Source organism: Strix aluco, chromosome Z (assembly GCF_031877795.1).
Source record: "Strix aluco isolate bStrAlu1 chromosome Z, bStrAlu1.hap1, whole genome shotgun sequence".
In the NCBI taxonomy this organism is placed as follows: Eukaryota; Metazoa; Chordata; class Aves; order Strigiformes; family Strigidae; genus Strix; species Strix aluco.
The window spans coordinates 56,166,447-56,174,638 of NC_133971.1; positions in this window are offsets into that span (position 1 = coordinate 56,166,447).

Genomic DNA, 8,192 nt, shown 5'->3' on the forward strand with positions numbered 1-8,192 from the left:
AATCTGTTGCATTTTACACCACTTTTTGTTACTGAATCTAGACCAGTAGGCACTCTAGGCATAGACATGAATGAAACTAAAGAAATTCAGGCAAGAATGTTAGAGTGGGGAAAAAAAAAACCCTCACATAAAAATTATAACCAGTAGGAAAGTTCATTAATCTGTGAATATTACTTCCATTGTGCTCATAATGTCCTGTTGTTTCACTGATGTATTGATTTGAATACAAGATACTAAACCTGGATTTTTCTTATGCTTTTAAGTCATACAACTAGAAAAGAACATTCTCTTCAGTTCAAAATATTGGCAGATGGAATGGCAAAAGTAGAGTGTTATAAAAGATCAATAATTGCTATGGTATACAGAAACATAACTGAGTCACTTTTATACCCTGGGGCTATAGGAAACATATGCCACTTGACCTCAGGGTTTTTCTGTTTCCTAGGGGTGACATTCCCTATAAGACACTGGCAGAAGTTTTCTTATTACTCAGGTCTTTTAAAAACTCAGAAATTGCTGTTTCTAGTGAGTTGCATTGTGTAAGTGGTCATATTGCACATCTGTCTATTTGAGGATATCATGAGCATATCGTGATGAGAAAAAATGGGGAAAGCAATCAGATATTGCCAGCATATTTTTGGAATTATTATGTATCTGTTCTAGTTTGTTCTGTATTTTCTGCATGTGTATTTTTGGTCTTGTAAGAGAGAAACAATTACAGCATTCAAATGAGATGATGATAAACAATTATCAAGTCTCAGTCAAACACACAGCTTCACATCCAAGAAATCTGGTTGAACAGGAGCAGAAAAGAGACAGTCAGGCTGAAGCAAGTCAGCTCCTCTGCCACAAACCCCCAGAATATTATCACCATTGTATTAAAAACACCATATATAGACAATTGATGGGACTTCAGAAAATAGCAGCAACCTTTAGGAATGAACACCTTTTAAGATGAGCCCAATGCAACCTGTGAAATTAATTATGAGGTGAGTGTCCTTCTCTGAGTTGTACATGTTGGAGACTAAGCCCATATTGTAGAAGCAACAGGGCACATTATCCTTTCTGCTAGAGCATCAGCTGTCTGTCATTGGAGGTGAGTTTTGACATGGCTCAGCTGTGTAACTTTGGCACAGGCTGTTGAGGAAATTGCCAAGCTGTGAGGAAGTTGATAAAGTAGAGCCATATAAGACAGGTAACATTACAGGCAGAGCTAAGATTGTTCAGATAGGGCTAGTTAGCAGCCCAAGGATTCAAGAGGAAAAGCACTCCTGTCAGAAGATAAAAATTCCTAGGGTAAAAAAAGCAAACAGGGAACTGGAAGATGGCAACTCAGCAACACTCTTGCAAGGAGCAAAGATGTTGCTATCCTTTCCCTACCTGACTGATGTCTGCCTGGCCAGGAAATACTCACCAGGGGGTTTCTTCATAGGCATATTAGTGCTTAGTATTGTTTTTCTCTAGTCCTAGCCATCTGTTGTGTTCTTTAGCCAATAGGGAGTTGCTTTGTACTTTTAAGTTGTGTTCAAACTGCTGGCAGTGTCCCTTCTCACATGGGAAAATCTTCCTGTATATATTAAAAGGACCTAGGAAGAGAGGGTTACAAATAGATGGTGAATGTGGGCAACAAGGATCCTTTGGCCTGGAGTGGAGTCATCTTGGATTCTTCAGCTTGAAAGCTAGAAGTGTGAAAGCAGAATAACTGAAGCTGAGTAAACTTGTATTTTGAAAGGAAAATGTGTAACCTATGGTGGCACTTGTGGTTACAGTACATGGTAGAGTGGTGCTTCACCAACGTCTCTATCCATGACTGTTAAAATTAAACAAAGAAACCCAACAAAGGTTGTGACAAAGCAGCAGTATTATTTTCCTGGAGTTAATAGGCTATATTAGCTCCAGTATCATCATCATCTACTTTTGCTACACATAGAATATATTTTCATTGTTAAGAAATAGGGTGATAAGGTTTCCAAGTTTGGTAATAGGGTTTCTTGCTCCATAACCTGGCAGGGTTGGATGGCTTCTTTGAACTATTTGTGTCTCTTTCTGCTTATCCTTGAAAGGTAACCGAATGACTATTACAATATTTTTCTTCTTTGAAAATAATTTTTGCTTGTTGGTTGCTATTTTTGTGGGTCTGATTCTCTGTCATATAAAGGACATTTTACACCTATCTTAAGGCCAGTTCTAGAAGTCATTGGAGAGAGCTGGCATTACTATAAAGGAAGTGAAGTATTTTATGCTAATAATATATTTTATTTATGTAAAGAGTGGTGATACAATAAAGAAAGACACAGTTAAATGAAACTTTTCTGAAAACAGTGTGAAGGTTTAAAAAAAAATCCTGCTGTAAAGTCACTTCATTGTTCTGTCATTCATATCCTTCTAATTTCTAATCCCTAAATTCCATTAGGCAGTTTAAACCATGGAAACTCCTTCTCCTATTTTGCAGGTTTTTTAGTTGTAGCAAAACCAAGGGTGCAAACTAAAGAACAGTGAAAACTGTGAAGCTTTTCAAGGCTGTGATTATATGAGACATCAAATAAAATGCTCCATGTGTTACATGACAGAAATGCAGAGGCATTTCAACCTTAGAAAGAGACATTGAATAAACTGGGAGAACCTTTGAAGAAAAAGACATTGGATAATCTGGTGGCTTTACTTCTCTAATCTAGTTTTGGGTATTTAAAGGGATGTTTTTCCCTTCTGACTTCGGATACTCTCCCACAGAGTACTACATAAAATGTTTTATCTGAAAGAAATACTCTGATTCAACATTTCAGGTAGTAAATTCTATCTATACCTCTAGCCTACCTCTAAGTAATTTTTTTCTCTTCAGGGTGTTCATACTGTTCTAGTATGTGCACACTTCTATGGTATCAGTGTTCTGAGTATCACTTAAGTTTTGATATGTATGTTTGTTTAGTTCCTTCACTTTTCTCATAAACCAGTCTTTCAGCCTTCCATTCTTCTTATCTCTGTCATTTGAGTAAATAACTTCCTAACAGTTGTCTATAACTGAATTCAGTATCCTGAATGTGGTCATGTTGGAGTGGTATAGACAAGACCTGTTATCGCATTGCCTCTACAGAGCATCCCAGAACTACTTTGGCCCTTCCAGTACAACATTATGCAAAATCATGTCTAAATTTCTGTCTGCTACTATCCTCAGATCTTTACTGGCTCTATTGCTCTCTTAGTTTTTCTGTCCCTATCTGCTTGTTTTTATCACTTTTTCAAGATCACTTTTTTCCTAGACATACTATCTAACATCTTTTCAATTTGAATCTTTTTTTATTACTTTCTACCCACACTTCTATTCTTGTCAGATTTCTATATCTCATTGCTCTCCACAGAAACATTTATAACACTTGCTAGTTAGGCTCATCATGCAGATTTCACTGGGATGCCATCTTACAGAATCACAGAATCATCTAGGTTGGAAAAGACCTTGAAGATCATCTAGTCCAAACATCAACATAACACTGACCGTTCTCAACTACACCGTAACCCTCAGTGCTATGTCAACACAACTCTTAAACACCTCCAGGGATGGGGAATCCACCACCTTCTTGGGAAACCCATTCCAATGCCTAATGACCTGTTCTGTGAAGAAATACTTCCTAGCATCCAGTCTAAACCTTCCCTGGCGTAGCTTGAGGTCATTACCTCTTGTCCTATCGCTTGTTATTTGGTTGAAGAGACTCATCCCCAGTTCTCTGCGACCTCCTTTCAAGTAGTTGTAGAGGGCGATGAGGTCTCCCCTCAGACTCCTCTTCTCCAGACTAAACAACCCCAGTTCCCTCAGCCGCTCCTCATACGACATGTGCTCCAGACCCTTCACCAGCTTCGTTGCCCTTCTCTGGACACGCTTGAGTAATTCAATGTCCTTTTTGTAGTGAGGGGCCCAAAACTGAACACAGTAATCGAGGTGCGGCCTCACCAGTGCCGAGTACAGGGGTAAGATCACTTCCCTGTCCCTGCTGGCCACACTATTTCTGATACAAGTGAAGATACCATTGACCTTCTTGGCCACCTGGGCACACTGCTGGCTCATGTTCAGCCGGCTGTCAATCAACACCCCCAGGTCCCTTTCTGACTGGCAGCTCTCCAGCCACTCCTCCCCAAGCCTGTAGCGCTGATGGGGGTTGTTGTGGCCAAAGTGCAGAACCTGGCATTTGGCCTTATTGAAACTCCTACAGTTGGCCTTAGCCCATCGCTCCAGCCTGTCCAGATTTCTCTGCAGAGCCTCCCTACCCTCAAGCCAATCAATACTTGGTATCATCTGCAAACTTACTGAGGGTGCACTCGATCCCCTGGTCTAGATCATCAATAAAGATGTTAAACAGGAGTGGCCCCAAAACCGAGCCCTGGGGGACACCACTTGTGACTGCCAGCTGGATTTAACTCCGTTCACCACAACTCTTTGGACCTGGCCATCCAGCCAGTTTTTTACCCAGTAAAGCATGTGCCCATCCAAGCCACAAGCAGCCAGTTTCACCAGGAGAATGCTGTGGAAAACACTGTCAAAGGCCTTACTGAAGTCAAGGTAAACTACATCCACAGCCTTTCCCTCATCTGATAAGCAGGTCACCCTGTTGTAGATGGAGATCATGTTTGTCAAGCAGGACCTGCCTTTCATAAACCCATGCTGACTAGGCCTACTTATCTTCTCAGATCATTAAAAAACTTTTTGAAGACTAGTTTTCTATTTATACACATTTATACACAGTCTTCTAAAATGGCAAACATCAGCACTCATTATTCCTGGTCCTTCAAAATATTTTTGGCCTGTTTTATACAACTGACATTGCATTTCACATTTCTCTCATGTTGCCTTCTTTTCAGGTTGTTAATAAACTTTAATCATTAATTATAGTGATTGGAATATATTGTGATATTCCCATTATAATTATAAATATGTTCTTTTGTATAATTCAAAACTACTTGAATTTCTGAACAAAGTGTTTCTATACTTTCCTACGATATACTTATTTGAAATCTGAATCAAGAAGCTTAAACAAATGTGATCCCTTAATTTGATTAATTAGCTAACATGGATTTATAAGTCTTAAGTTTTGCAGTCCATACCTTAGACACTTAGTGAAAGTTTTAGAACAGAAAACTACATGTGACATCTCTCTGTATATGCAAAGAAGGAATTGTTTTACACATATTTCCAGTTGTCCTGTGCATAGGGAGATGGGCATGTGTTCAATAGAGCTGAACCTGAGTAAATCAGCTCAGTAGATTAGGAGTGACATGAATTGATAATGTGATATTAAAATTTGTTTCACTGAGTTAAAAAATATGAAACCATTGGCAAAGCACAAAATATGAGCTTGGAAGGAAAAGTTCGTTATATTTTCAGTGTCATTCAATAACATGTTCACATGACACACTTTTAAGAAATGGCCTCAAGTTGTACCATGGGATGTTTAGATTGGATATTAGGAACAATTTCTTCACCCAAAAGGTTGTCAAGCATTTGAACAGCCTGCCCAGGAAAATGGTTGAGTCACCAAAGCTGAAGGATATTTGAAAGACACGTAGATGTGGTGCTTAAGGACATGGTCTAGTGGTGGACCTGTCGGTGCTAGGTTAACAGTTGGATTTGATGATCTTAAAGGTCTTTTCCAACCTAAACAATTCTATGATTCTGTGATTCTATATGTGTGCATCCTAACATACATACAAGGAAACATGAATGAATTCCTATTTCAGACATACTAAGATCTTAAATGGAGCTGCCCTAGCTTCTCAGGTGTGTGCATGTCTGGTCTAATTTATAATGATGTAACATGTTAAGGTTTTTCCTATCCAGCTCTGAATAGAGGAGTTAGGACAACGTAATTTATGTTTAGGAGTCCCTACATTCATGCTTCATGTTTACACAAACAGGCAAAATCACTGCAGTGAGTTGAACCTGGCCGGCAGGTGAGTCCCCATCGAGTCACTCACTTAGTCCCTCACAGTGGGATGGGGGAGAGAATCAGAAGGATAAAAGTGAGAGAAACTCATGGGTTGAGATAAAAGTAAAGTAAAACAAAACTCTTCGTGCAGGCAAAAGCAAATAAAGAATTCATTACCTGATCCCCAGCAGCAGGTGGGTGTTTAGTTTTTTTCCAGGAAAACAGGGCATCAGCATGTGTAATGGTTGCTTCAGAAGACAAATGCCATAACCACGAATGTCCGTGCTTCCTCTTCCTTTCCCTGAGCTTTTATTACTGAGTGTGATGTCATATGGTATGGAATAGCCTTTTGGACAGTTTGGATCAGCTGTTCCAGCTGTGTCCCCTCCTAGTCTGGAGGGGCATCTTAAGAAACAGAGAAGACCTTGATGCTGTGCAAGCACTGTTCAGCAACAGCTAGAACACTGGTTTCTTACACTACTCTGGCAACCAGCCTAAAACACAGTATCATATGGGCTGCTAGGAAAATTAACTCCATTCCAGTAAGATCCACTAAAATCATAAAATACTAAAATTCAGTTCAATTATTCAAAGACTAGTAAACATCAGACTCAAGCCTATTACATAGTCTTAATGTTTCCTCTTACATTTATACTGTTAATATATGATATATATCAACTATTGTATTTATTATTATATGGATGGATGGTGTAGATGAAGTCATGTACTGTTTTATTCCATAGAAGTCCTGCTATTTCAATGCAATTAAATCTTTAAGATCAATATGATAATAGGATCTGGCCCTATTTTTATGCAATGACATATTTTACCTGTCTCAGAATGATTTTCATATTGTGCATCTTCAGCTGATTTCTATGGTACTTTATTAAATATAAACATTGACTTCAATCTCAGATCATGCTGGGTATGTTGTCAAAGAAAACCACAAACTAAACTGCTGCTTTTCTTGATACTTATGAGTTAACTAATGCTTATAGAATGTACCACTTTCTTTCTAATTTTAACTCACCTGCATTCTGTTTTCCCATTTGCTTCACATTGTACAACTAATAGAGCTTCTCCTATTCTGAATGTTTCCATCTTAAATTTAAATGGAATTAATGCTGTGAAAAGTTCTCTTTAAATGATTAGGTTAATAATCTGGAAATTATAGCTACCCAGATAAAGCACTATTACTAGCATCAGTCTTAATATTTATTGCAATTCAATGGAAACCTCTGTGTGTGTGTGTGTGCATATGGTTACCAGTTTCCCAGGTCATAGTTCTAAGACATCCTAATTGTAGCCATAACTATGATTTATCTCCTTTTTATTTTACCTATGGAGACTTAGCAAATAGTGAACATGTTCTTGATTGTAGCAACATCTGTAGATATTTCCAGGGGTCATATCACAAGCTAAGTGCCTGGCATAAATCGTGGATTAATTAAAATTTGTGTTATAGCTGTGTGGACATCTCCCATTATTGTTAAGTTCTCATTCTCCTGAGTTTCTGGCTTTTCTTTCAGCCATATTAAAAAAAAAAAAAAAAAAAAAAAAGTAAACAGATCGTTGTTCTGAAAGGTTCTATCTTCCATATTTTATCTCTATATTTACTTACATTGCAGTCAATTTTCCTCTTGAGAAACCTTGTCTTGTTGAGAAGATAGCATGTGATTCATTACCTGGGACATGATTTTATACTGGATATGCCTAAAATTAACCATGTGCCTAAATGCAAAACTGTCCTATCATCTCCCATTTTGAACTCTCCTATTAATTCCTCTTTAGCATTTGAATTGCAAGTCACGTGAAAAATACAGCCATACTTTCCTAGATAAGTATAAGTAGGAATATATGTTAAATGCATGGATGTAGTCATGGTTTAGAAGAGACTGGAGATGTTCCAAACATAGGATTTACAGGTAAGAATGAAGTACCTGTGGACATCATGTATGTCTCTTTCCTGGCACTCCAGTTCTGCACATGGATATGTAATCCATCACTATGATCGCAGTCACATATATGACTTTTTTACACACCTGTGTTTCAGTAAATATAAAAATACCTTCTCCCACATTAAATCCCCTTCAGCTGTCAGAGCACAAAAATCAAGTGCCATAAGAACTACCATGAGTTCAAAGGTGTGCAGGATCCCATAACTCTGTGCAGATGTATAATTCTTCATAACCTATGTAACCTCATAAAGACTTTGGGGTACATTGAAAAGTATTCCCCCTTAATAAGTATTAGTTTACGGACTAAGTTTTTTTTCTGGAC